The following is a 12274-nucleotide window of genomic DNA, read 5'->3' as shown; positions in this document are numbered from 1 at the left end:
AGGGCAGGTGGTTGAGAAAGTGGTGGCGCTGCAGCTCCAGAGGATCCTGGATGAAACGGATTATCTGGACACCTTTCAATCAGGTTTCAGGCCCAGATATGGGATGGAAACTGCATTGTTCACACTTTTGGATGATCTCTGGAGGGAGCAGGATGGGGGCAGTGCATTCATCCTGGCTCTTCTTGACCTCTGAACAGCTTTCGATACCATTAACCATGGTATCCTTTTGGGTCATCTTAGGGAGTTGGGAGTGGGGGGCATGGTTTTGTGCTGGTTCACCTCCTTCCTCCAGGGTCATTCCCATTCGGTGGTGATAGGGAATGAGAGATCCGGCCCGTGGCCCATCCTCTGTGGGGTGCCACAGGGTTTGGTACTCTCCCCGCTCCTTTTTAACATCTACATGAAACCGCTGGGTGAGATCATCCGTCACCGCGGGATGAGGTATCATCAATATGCTGATGATACCCAATTATACATCTCCATCATGAGTGACTTAAGTGAAGCTGTGACCATCCTCTCTTGGTGCCTGGAGGCTGTGGGGACCTGGATGGGAACAACAGGCTTCAGCTAAACACTAGTAAGATGAGTTGGCTGTGGATTGGGGGCTCCTGGGTATCTGGGAATTTGCCATCTTTGGCTCTGGATGGGGTTGCACTGCCCCAGACAGATCCGGCATGGAACCTGGGGGTTCTCCTGGACTTACAACTCCTGCTTGAAAAACAGGCGGCAGCCATGGCCAGGGGAGCCTTTGCACAGCTCCGTGTTGTGTGCCAGCTACGCCCCATCCTGGATCAGGAGTCCCTCCAATCAGTCACTCATGCCCTGGTCATCTCCTGTATAGACTACTGCAATGTGCTCTACATGGGGCTACCCTTGAAGAGTATCTGGAAGCTACAGCTGATCTAGAATGCGGCTACGCGAGCAGTTCTGGGAGCCCCAAGGAGGGCACATATAACACCGTTGCTGAGCGAGCTGCACTGGGTGCCAGTTTGCTTCTGGGTCCAATTCAAGGTGTTGGTTATCACCTTTAAAGCCCTACATGGCATGGGGCCAGGTTACCTGAGGGACCGCCTCACCCCCATTACATTGACCCATCCCACCCAGTCAGGCAGAGAGGGCATGTTACGGACCCTGCCCATGAGAGATTGTCGATTGTCAGGGTCCAGGAGGAGGGCCTTCTCTGCAGTGGCACTCGCCCTCTGGAATAAATTACCCCTGGAGGTAAAGCAGGCCTCCACTCTCCCGGCCTTCCGGAAGGGGGTTAAAAGCTGGTTATGCCATCTTGCCTGGGGTGGGAAGGGGGATAGCTGATCATGTGGGTGGTTGGCTCCTTAATGGGGCCAATGATAGCATCACTATTTGCCATCTTGAATTTTATATTATTTATTTTACACTTTTATATTTATATATATTTATATTGTATCGTTTTAATGACATTTTATTCTTCTATTTTTAATTGTCTGTAAACCGCCCAGAGTCATTATAATACGAGTGGGCAGTAAAGAAGTGTGACAAATAAATAAATAAATAAAATTAACCTTGGGGGGTATACAAGCCAAAGCCATAAAAAATAGATGAAACTGAAAAAAATGGGGGGTTGGGCTACAGCAAATAAAAATTGGAATATACATATTGCATATATTAATACATTAAAAAATACAACAAGCCTGATGCTTCTAAGAGTTTCAGAAGAAAGTCATGAAAGCCGTAACAACAGTGCTATTTTAACTATGGTCTGTGACCTGTGCTGGTCCGCGAGTTGTTGTTATCAGTCCACGATGAGATAAGTACAGAATGAGAGAGTAAATGTTTAGAAACTGTAATAGCAATCTGACATTGCCATGATGTCCAAGCATGTGATCAGTGTAATTTTGTGTTTGTTGACTCTAATAGTAAAATATTTGGACTTGTATGTTGTATATCTTTTTTTCCATTTATTTTTCTAATAATTCCTTGTTATTGTACTTTACAAAAGTATTGGTCCACAATGGATTAGAAATAAAAAAAACCCTAGTCCTTCACAGATAGTTTGAGAAGTGCTATTTTAGTAGACACAAAAGCATACAGTATTTCCATATGTACTTTTGCCACAAGTACCCAACCTGCTGCTAAAAATCAAGAAACTCAAGCCTTTTTGTCACCAAATAAAGCATTTTTAAAAAACTAAAAGAACAGTTGAAAAGATAAACAAATGATTGGATCAATTCCCAAATATTTCTTTTCGTACTAAAGCTGATCTTTCATTTGTCAATTCATTCTTTCTAACCCTCTTTCAGGAAACATTATTCAGGTGGTTTGCCACTGAAGAGTGATATTAAACTAAACGCCTGCATTGTTGTGGCAAATGAGGAACAGCTCTATGGGCTGTATCATAGAGGGTGCTATGAAATTTATACCAAGTCATCTTGTCTGCCTCCTGAGGAATCTGTATAACGACCAAGTAGCAACAGTAAGAACAGACCACGGAACAACGGACTGGTTTAAGATTGGGAAAGGAGTACGGCAGGGCTGTATACTCTCACCCCACCTATTCAACTTGTATGCAGAACACATCATGCGACAAGCTGGGCTTGAGGAATCCAAGGCTGGAGTTAAAATCGCTGGAAGAAACATTAACAATCTCAGATATGCAGATGATACCACTTTGATGGCTGAAAGCGGAGAGGAACTGAGGAGCCTTATGATGAAGGTGAAAGAAGAAAGTGCAAAAGCTGGCTTGCAGCGAAACCTCAAAAAAACCAAGATTATGGCAACCAGCTTGATTGATAACTGGAAAATAGAGGGAGAGAACATAGAGGCAGTGAAAGACTTTGTATTTCTAGGTGCAAAGATTACTGCAGATGCTGACTGCAGACAGGAAATTAGAAGATGTTTAATCTTTGGGAGAAGAGCAATGACAAATCTCGATAAAATAGTTAAGAGCAGAGACATCACACTGACAAGTAAGGTCCGCATAGTTAAAGTGTTCCCAGTAGTAACATATGGCTGCGAGAGCTGGACCATAAGGAAGGCTGATAGAAGGAAAATAGATGCTTTGGAACTGTGGTTCCAAAACCACAGTTTTGGAACCACAAAACAAAATCTCACTTTCATTTGTGTAAATACATTCCAGAATTCTTTCATATCTTCAACTTTCGCTGGCTAAGCTCCTAGGGAGCACCATAATCTACTGCGTGAGACATGGAGCATTTTAAACAGACTTTCTCTGACTTCCACCAAGATTTTAAAAAGATTTTTTCTGATTCCTACCAAGTTTTTATGCAAGACATTCAGGACATTGTGGAAAATATGAGGTCCAAAATGTGTCATCTGGCTGGGGATGTTGTGGATGAAACTGAGGAATTTAACAGCGACAGAAATGTGTCTTCTAAGAGTGAGATCGGGATTTCTGTTGAACTGCTGGATGAAGATTGGGTAGTCGAGTTGGAGAAATTTAAGGGAGAGAGCAAGTTGCAAGCCACAAGTGAAATTGATCTTCTGGTAAAACACCATGGAAAAGAAGGGGTTATTATGTATCGAAGGTCTCCTGAAGAGAAGTCGGAGTTTCTGAGGGGGGCAGTTGGGCTGTTCGATTTTTTAAAGAAAAAATGCTCTGCGCATTGCGGGGATATATAAATGGTCTGGTTTATTCTGAAGTGGGATAAGGGTTTAAGAATATTTATCTGGATTACTTTTAGGGTTTGGCTGATTTCATTTATCTTTAACAATTTTGATTAAGATTATTAAGGTATAATAAAAAAATAAATGTCTATTTGGATGGTTTTGGGTTTAATATGATTAATATGATTAAAATTGTTTTATTATCAAGTTCAATAGCAGACAATTTATATGCTTTTAGTTTGATCTTTATTATAGTAGACAGGAATGTATAGAATAGTAGTAGGAAGGAAATAATTAAATAAATGTTATCTGGGGGGGGAGTTGTTTAGGAGGTTTTATAAATTTTTCTTTTTTTCTTTTTAATATAAGGGTAGGGAGTAACTGTATTTAGTGATTTTTACAATGTGCCAATGGAATGATTTATAGAAATAATGTGATTTTGGCTTAATATAGGATAAGGGATTGATTATGGAAATTTTTGTATATCCTTGCTGTTAAAAGTTGGAAGTCACCTCTTTTTGTAACTTTGAAAAAATTTTCTCTTGTGTTTCCACACTTTAGTTTTTTCTCTTTTTTCTTTGTAGTTCTTTGTTTTTCTGTAGATTTTATCTTTGCTTGAAACTTAATAAAATTCTTACTAAAAGAGAGAGAGAGAGAGAGAGAGAGAGAGAGAGGTAATGCAGTCTGATGTGACTGTAATGAACATCAAATTTTAGGCTGACCATATTTTTTTTATCCCAAAGCTGGACAGACCCACAATCATCTAAGAAGAATATATAGCATACATAGAAAAATAATGGTAGTGGCAAACGAATTTCAATAATAAGTCATAAGTTTATTTACCTAAACAGATAAACAGAATGACCACAGGTGGGCAAAAAAGCAGTGGGAGCGACTTCCCACTTCCTGCCAGCTTCCCCATTGAATTTCCTTGTGCGAAGCTGGCAGGGAGCACTGGAAATCACAATCACGTGACTGCAGGGATGCTGCAACGGCTACAACTTTGCAAATAAAACTGGTGTAAACATCATGGAAATTTCAATTCCACAGAAGTAATGGGTCCTGGATTTTTTAGGCATTCTTTAAGTTAGTGGACTTTAAGTACCTTGATTCAAAAATCGTTGCAACATAATGAACCATTTGGGCTACCTTGAGGGTACAAACAGAAAAACACAATGAGAGTTTTAGTAGTATTCAGATATATTTTATTTCATAGACTGTAATATTTTAGATTTATACTTGCACAGGTAATTAATGCACCATTATGTAAGGATTGCCTACCTTAATAGACTCAGACTCACAAGCAGGAACTTAATGATATCTGATTTATTAAAGAATAGTATGCAAATACAGAGAAAGCTGAGAATGAGCAAAAGCGCGCCAAATACAAACTAAAAACCCTCGGCTCAAACATAATCCCTCCCCTCGCCCTGCCGTTGCAAACTCCCCCCCCCCCCAGGTGCTGGTAACCGTTTCTGCTGATGTCCTGGGAAAGGAACCTTGAACACAGGAGATAACCCAAACACATTCCAATCCAGCTGCTAACATATAACAATCCCACGAGGTGGAATCCTCCTCCCCTCCCAGACGAAACACGCATCAGCCAAATGACATGCGAAACGTTACGATGTAATGGTAACATTGGAACGGTGAACATGACACATTATAGCAGTGTATTTTACATTTTTATGTGTTAGTTTATCTTTGTTATGCTAGCATTTTATCTCATCTATTTGATTTTACTTTGGTGCTGTATTTTTTTTAAAATTTTTGCTGGTCATTGACTAAATAAACTATTATATATTGGCATACATTTAATGATTTAATCCATGCAAAATAAACTAAGTTCACACACTATGCAAAGGAATGCCATGTATATCCATTCATTATGGCTTAGTATTATATGGAAATCAGTCCATTATGGCTTATGAAATAAATAACAAGAAATTCTGTCTTAGCACAATATAAGACCTCATGCATACTATCAATCTCCTTAAAGAGTCTGGTAGTGCCTATTAAGACTAAAAAGTTTATTTTTAAGGCATAAGCCTTTGCGAGCTCACAAAAGCTTATGTCTTAAAATAAATTTGTTAGTCTTAAAAGGTGCTACCAGACTCTAATTTTTGGCTTTCCTAGACTAACATAGCTCTCTTCCTACAGTATCAATTTCCTTATACTGTAAATTCTAGCTTAACTGTTTTGCAATCTTTGTCATTCATTGGTTCAAGGATGACCGCTTTGAGTTAGTATCCTGGAAAGCTGAAAAATTCACACACTGGCTTTTGGATGTTGTCATATAAAATATAAGGTCTCTGTCTATTTATTATTTTGAATAGAGACTGGCCAGTTTGACCAAAATAAAATGTAATGGACCATATCATGGCACATATTGTTGGTATATTGTTTTCTGCTACAGAAATTAAGGTTACTATGGTAACAAATCATTCTGGCTTGTCCTCAGTTTAACTGTCCTTGTAGCCTAAGTAAGCTTCCCGCTCTCAGCTCTGAGCATGTGTGAATGCACAAGCCTGTAAATATGTTTTTGTGCTTTTGGTAAATAAATTTATTTTTATAGAAATGCCTGGTGTGTGATTTCTCTGATCTCTCTGGGCCAGATGCTTTCCAGCACTCTGCAAGACATATTACATTAGAAAGTAACCATGTTATTAATCCCTTATGCTGTGGGTTACTTTCTTAGATCCTATAATAATTTTACCCCTGTAGATACAGGGATGAGGGGACGCGGTGGCACTGCGGGTTAAACTGCTGAGCTTGCCGATCGGAAGGTCGGCAGTTCGAATCCGCATGACGGGGTGAGCTCCCATTGCTAGTCCCAGCTCCTGCCAACCTAGCAGTTTGAAAACATGCAAATGTGAGTAGATTAATAGGTACCGCTTCGGCGGGCAGGTAACGGCATTCCATTCAGTCATGCCGGCCACATGACCATGGAATTGTCTACGGACAAACGCCAGCTCTTCGGCTTTGAAACGGAGATGAGCACCGCCCCCTAGAGTCGGACACAACTGGACTTAATGTCAAGGGAAACCTTTACCTTTACTACCTAGATACAGGGATAGCAGCATAAGTCTCTGACCCTGAGAATTATCAGCATGGCCTGTCACTGGTTAGCAGCTATTTCCCCTTAGTTAAACTGGAATATAACTGCTGGGTTAGAATTCAAGTAGTAAATTTCCATCTCCTCACAATTTGCATGGACTGCTCATAGTTTGCCCACAGTGGGCTTTTTTGGTGGGGAGGTAAAAACTGTAGGTAATTTACAGTTTACATAATTTACTGCATGAGACATGGAAGACTTCAGGCAGACTTTCATTGAGACATTAAACAGATTCTTTTTGATTCTTGTCAAGTTATTATGCAAGATATTCGGGACATTGTAGAAAACATCAGTTTTAAAAAGTGTCATCTGGCTGGGGATGTTGTGGAAGAAACTGAAGATCTTGACAACAATAGAAATGTTTCTACTGACAGCGAGATTGAGGCTTCTGTTGAAATGCCAGATGACCGCCAGATTGTCGAGCTGAAGAAATTAAAGGGACAGATCAAATTGCAAACCATAGGTGAAATTGTCTTTTTGATGGAATGTTATGGGAAGGAAGAGGTCATTATCTATGGGAGGTTTTCTGCTGAGAAGTGAGAGTTTTTAAGGGGGGCAGTTGGGCTGTTTGATTTCTTTATGAAAAATGCTTTGTGTGTACTGTGGAGATATGTAAATGCTTTGGTTTATTTTTAAGTGGGGTAAGGGTTTAAGAAGGTTCATCTGGATTGCTTTTAGGGCTTGTTTGACTTCACTCCTTTTTAATGATTTGGATTAAGATTAATAAGGTTTAATGATAAATGCTTGGTTTTAGGATTAATAGGATTAAGATTGTTATAACTGTAGTATTATTAATTATAAGAGCAGACAATTTATATGTTTTTTAGTTTGATCCTTATTATAGTGGACAGAAATGTCTAGAATAGTGGTAGGAAGGAAATAATTAAATAAATTCTGTCTTTGCCGGGGGAGTTGATTAGGAGGTTTATATATTTCTTTTTCTTTTAATATAAGGGGAGGGAGCAATTGTATCTAGTGATTTTTATAATGTGCTAATGAAATGATTTATAGAAATAATGTGATTTTGGTTTGATATAGAGTAAAGAATTGATTATGGAAATTGCTGTATATTCTTGCTGTTAAAAGTCAGAAGTCACCTCTTGATGTAATCTTCAAAAAAAATTCTTGGGTTTTCACATCTTTTTAGTTTTCTTTCTTGCTTTTTTGTAGTTTTTATCTTTGCTTTAAATCTAATAAAATTCTTACACACAAAAAAAAAGAAAATTCAGCTATGGCTTCCATCTTGAGAGTATAATAGGCTTGTAAATCTTACAGCATATGTTCTTCTTTAAGTCCTCGAAAACCAGCTGTATAACATTAATTACAGACATCAAAGGCCCTCTATGCTGTGAGAATGCCAGACAGGATGGCACTTTACATGGAAATGCTGAAGAAACTGAAGCTAGTAAGGGTTCTGCACTCAACCTGATTCTGCATTATTTGAAATATAAAAACTTTACATAATTAAGTCCTGACTCAGTTATTTTGACTGGGAAAATACTTCGTATGTAGTCTCAGCAGAAATCAGTTGATATCAGGATCTACTTAAAAGAAGGCTGAATGACTGAATGAAGGGGAGAAGTCTATATTTGTGAAACATGAGTAATTCCTTCAAGCCAAAACATTTGGGTGATTTCAGTTTTACTTTCATTGATGACACAGATTGCAAGTGCTATGATAAAAAAGAAGTCTTACACATATATTTGAATTGCCTTTCAGTTTGGGTATTTCCTAGAACTTGTCCCTATTTCAGAAGCGTCTTTTAAAAACATTCTCAGCCTGAGTCGCTGCCCTTCTTCAAGTTTGAGATTCTGCCTCAGTCTCAGGAATGTACATCATGATTGGTGCACATTGCCTTTTCTTCTGTGATTTGGCCTAAGGAAAGAAAATAGCAACAGAGCAGGGTGGAAGTTTCCAGAAAAAAATGAGGACTGGGGAGAAGATACTGAAAACAACAGCTAGGCCTCTCCTCTCCATGAACACACTGCCTCCCAATGCTAAGACAGCAGAACAACCATGCTAAATTTCTTCCCATACCTAGAACAGTATCACGTTAAAAGCCCAGCAGCTGCCTCTAGGGAGGGAAGTGGGTTTCCCCAAGAACCATCTCAGTAGCAGATCAGAGGGGTGGGAAAAGGAAGGGAGAAGGTATTTTTGTGAAAGCAAAGATAATCTTTTATGATTGCATGTAGAATCTAGGGTAGAATTTGGGCTGTAATGAGAATGAAGTCCAAAGTACAATCTTTCCTGGAAAGTATTGGCAAAAATCAATTGATAGAATTGCCTCCTAGACTGATTTAAAGGTCTATGGATAGCTGTCCTTATTATGGAAGATAAGGCTATGAAAGGCATTATGATAGCCTTAAAGTATTCCATAAGGAGTTGGATTTCACCACATCACATGAGACATTGCCAATTCCTACAGGACGTTCAGACAACTCATAAGACTCTCAGTGAGACCTTCCTTCAAGTGGTCTGGCCCTTGCCTGTGGGATGATTGTTGTCAGACTGGACACTCCAAATGCTGGCCAGTTCAGTTCGGCTCCTGCAGGAAAAAAAAAGCTGGAAACAATTTTGCCATAAAACCAGCCATCTGCTTGACTTCATTGTTATCCCATGTAATACTCAGTAGGCCCTCACTCTATTTACTCCTGGCACACACCACTGCAGTAAGAATAAAACAGAAGCCTGTAACGAATAAAAGAAATTGGGAACATATATACTATAGACACAGAACACTGTTTTCATGTGACTTTCAACACTCTTAAAATTAAGAATGGGACTCATAGTTGGTACATAAATATGGGGGGGAAAGGATCTAGGTGTGTTTCATAAATATAAAAAAGTTTACTATACATATATATATACAGTATACATATACATATATATATTCAGTTTGCAAAAAGAAAATAAAATTGTTTTTAACAGTTTACGAACATTTAAAGAATATCAGAAAGAAATGGGGAAAATATAATTTATCATATCTATAAATTAGAGCAAGAATTTAACAGAGGATTTAGGTAAAATACTAGAAATAAAAAGTACTATGGCTGGATAGCATAGTGGTTAAAGCGCCACCTTTGGAGCAGGAGATGGGTTCAAATCCCTGCTATACCTACCTTACCAGTAGGGGTCCTTGGGCAGAGACCCCCTAATGCTTCACCTGCCTACCTCAAATATGAGAGTGACATGAACTAAGAGTCGTGCTGGCTCGGACATAGCCCAGACTAACAAGGTCCATGTCAGATGTTGGGGAACCAGGACAATCTGACGATAAGTGGGCTACTGGAACAAACCATACATGGACGAGACAAGAGAACCTGGAATTGATAGAATGCTACTACAACAGCAGACCTAATGAGAGGGGATATATGAAATGTATGAGGGAACTATGGATAGACAGAATACCTGCATCCACACTAACTGAGAAACAGTTACCCAACGCTTCAACATAGTGAAGAGGAAGCTGCTCTCACAACTTGAGATAGACCAACTACACATTACATCCCAGACTCAAGAGGACCTGGAAGAACAACTGGAGGTGCAGCCAACACCTGAAGCTGGAACATCACTGCCACCCCCTCCATTACACAGCACAGCAACTGATATGAGGCAAAAGATCATGGATAAACTAGCTACAGTCAACTCTTGAGACCGATTACCAAGGCTTAGTGGAGAAGTACCATCAGATAGTATGCTAGAAGATGCCAACAGAGCCCTCAAGACAATCCCTACTACCACTACAACTCAAACCAATGAACTAGTATACGCTACAGCCACTGTAATCCTGGACATGCTTGGTTACATGGTCAAGAAGGACAGCAGTACATACCACCCCTGGAAAATGAGGTTGGAAGCTAAGATCAAGGCAACTCAGAGAGAAATTAGTCAGCTGGTGGAACTACAGAAGGGTGTGGAGATTAAGGATAAGACTCGGCTACTGAAAAAATACAAGGGCCTGACTCCATCTGAAGCCCTAGAGACTGCTAAACGAAGGCTCACAGCACTGGCTACCAGGCTAAGGAGATACACTAGAGAAGCAGAGGCCAAGAAGATAAATGCCCTGTCCAGCAAAGTACCATCCAAGGTGTACTCCCAACTGCAGTGCAACAACACAGTAACAGCGGAGCCACCAACAGCAGAAACTGAACAGTACTGGAAGAACATATGGGAGAAAGAGAAGACACATAACACCAGTGCAAAGTGGCTGCAGGACCTGAGAGCAGATCACAGAAATCCCGCAGAGCAGGACTCAGTCACCATCACAGTAGCAGACATCCAACAGCAGGTGAAAAACATGAAGAGCTGAACAGCATCTGGCCCAGACATGATCCACACCTACTGGCTAAAGAAACTAACAGCAGTGCATGAAAGCCTAGCAACACAGATGAACCAGTTGCTAGCAGTAGGCTCCCACCCAGACTGGCTAACACAAGGTAGGACAGCGCTGATCATGAAAGACGCCAACAAGTGAACAACACCATCCAACTACCGATCAATAACCTGCCTCCCCACAACATGGAAAGTCCTATCAGGCATCATAGCTGCCAAGCTGCAGGACCATATCGGCCAGTACATGAGCACAGCTCAGAAGGGCATAGGGAACACCACCAGAGGCTCCAAACACCAGTTGCTCATAGATAGAGCAGTTGCCTGAGACTCAAGGTCTAGACCGACCAATCCGAGCACAGCCTGCATTGACTACAGGAAAGCCTATGACTCAATGCCACATAGATGGATCTGTGAATGCCTGGCACTACAGAGTCAACAGGATGCTCAGGACCTTCCTCAGGAACTCAGTGGGACTGTGGAAGACAACATTGGAAGTCAACTCAAGGCAGCTCACACAAGTGGCCATCAAGTGTGGCATATACCAAGGTGATGCACTGTCCCCACTGCTGTTCTGCTTGGGCTTGAACCCCCAGGGCCGCAACTAGGGGGGGCAACTGGGGCATGTGCCCCAGGCGCCACACTGGTGGGGTGTCAAAATGAGCGCTGGGGGGGCACCAAAATGGGCACGGAATCCATGTTTGCCCCGGGTGACACAGACCCTAGTTGAGGCCCTGTGAACCCCCTCAGCCAGATTATCACAAGAACTGGATAAGGATACAAGTTCAAGAGTGGAATTCCCATCAGCCACCTCCTCTACATAGATGACATCAAGCTGTATACTAAGAGTGAATGAGACATCGACTGATCCACCTGACACGGATCTACAGTGAGGACATTGGTGTTAATGTTTTCTACTACAGATTAAGGTTACTATGGTAACTAATCATTTTGGCCGGGTGCAGAGGTTGAATTCAACTGTCCCCTTTTCAGATGTTGATTTTTGCACCTGGGGGGAGGAACTTGCCTGGACTTGTTTTAGTTTCTGTTTCCTTTCTGTGTAGGCATGTAGCTGCTCTGAGAGCCTGCAAGAATGCAGAAGACTTTTAAATATGTTTTGCTTTCTGTAAATAAATTATTTTTATAGAAATGCCTGGTGTGTAACTTTTCTGATCTCTCCTGGGCCAAAGGCTTTCCTAGCAATCTGCCAACAATTGGGATGTCATTCGG

The sequence above is a fragment of the Candoia aspera genome, chromosome 1 (assembly GCF_035149785.1).
Source record: "Candoia aspera isolate rCanAsp1 chromosome 1, rCanAsp1.hap2, whole genome shotgun sequence".
Lineage (NCBI taxonomy): Eukaryota > Metazoa > Chordata > Lepidosauria > Squamata > Boidae > Candoia > Candoia aspera.
Note: the sequence above shows the minus strand (reverse complement) of the source record.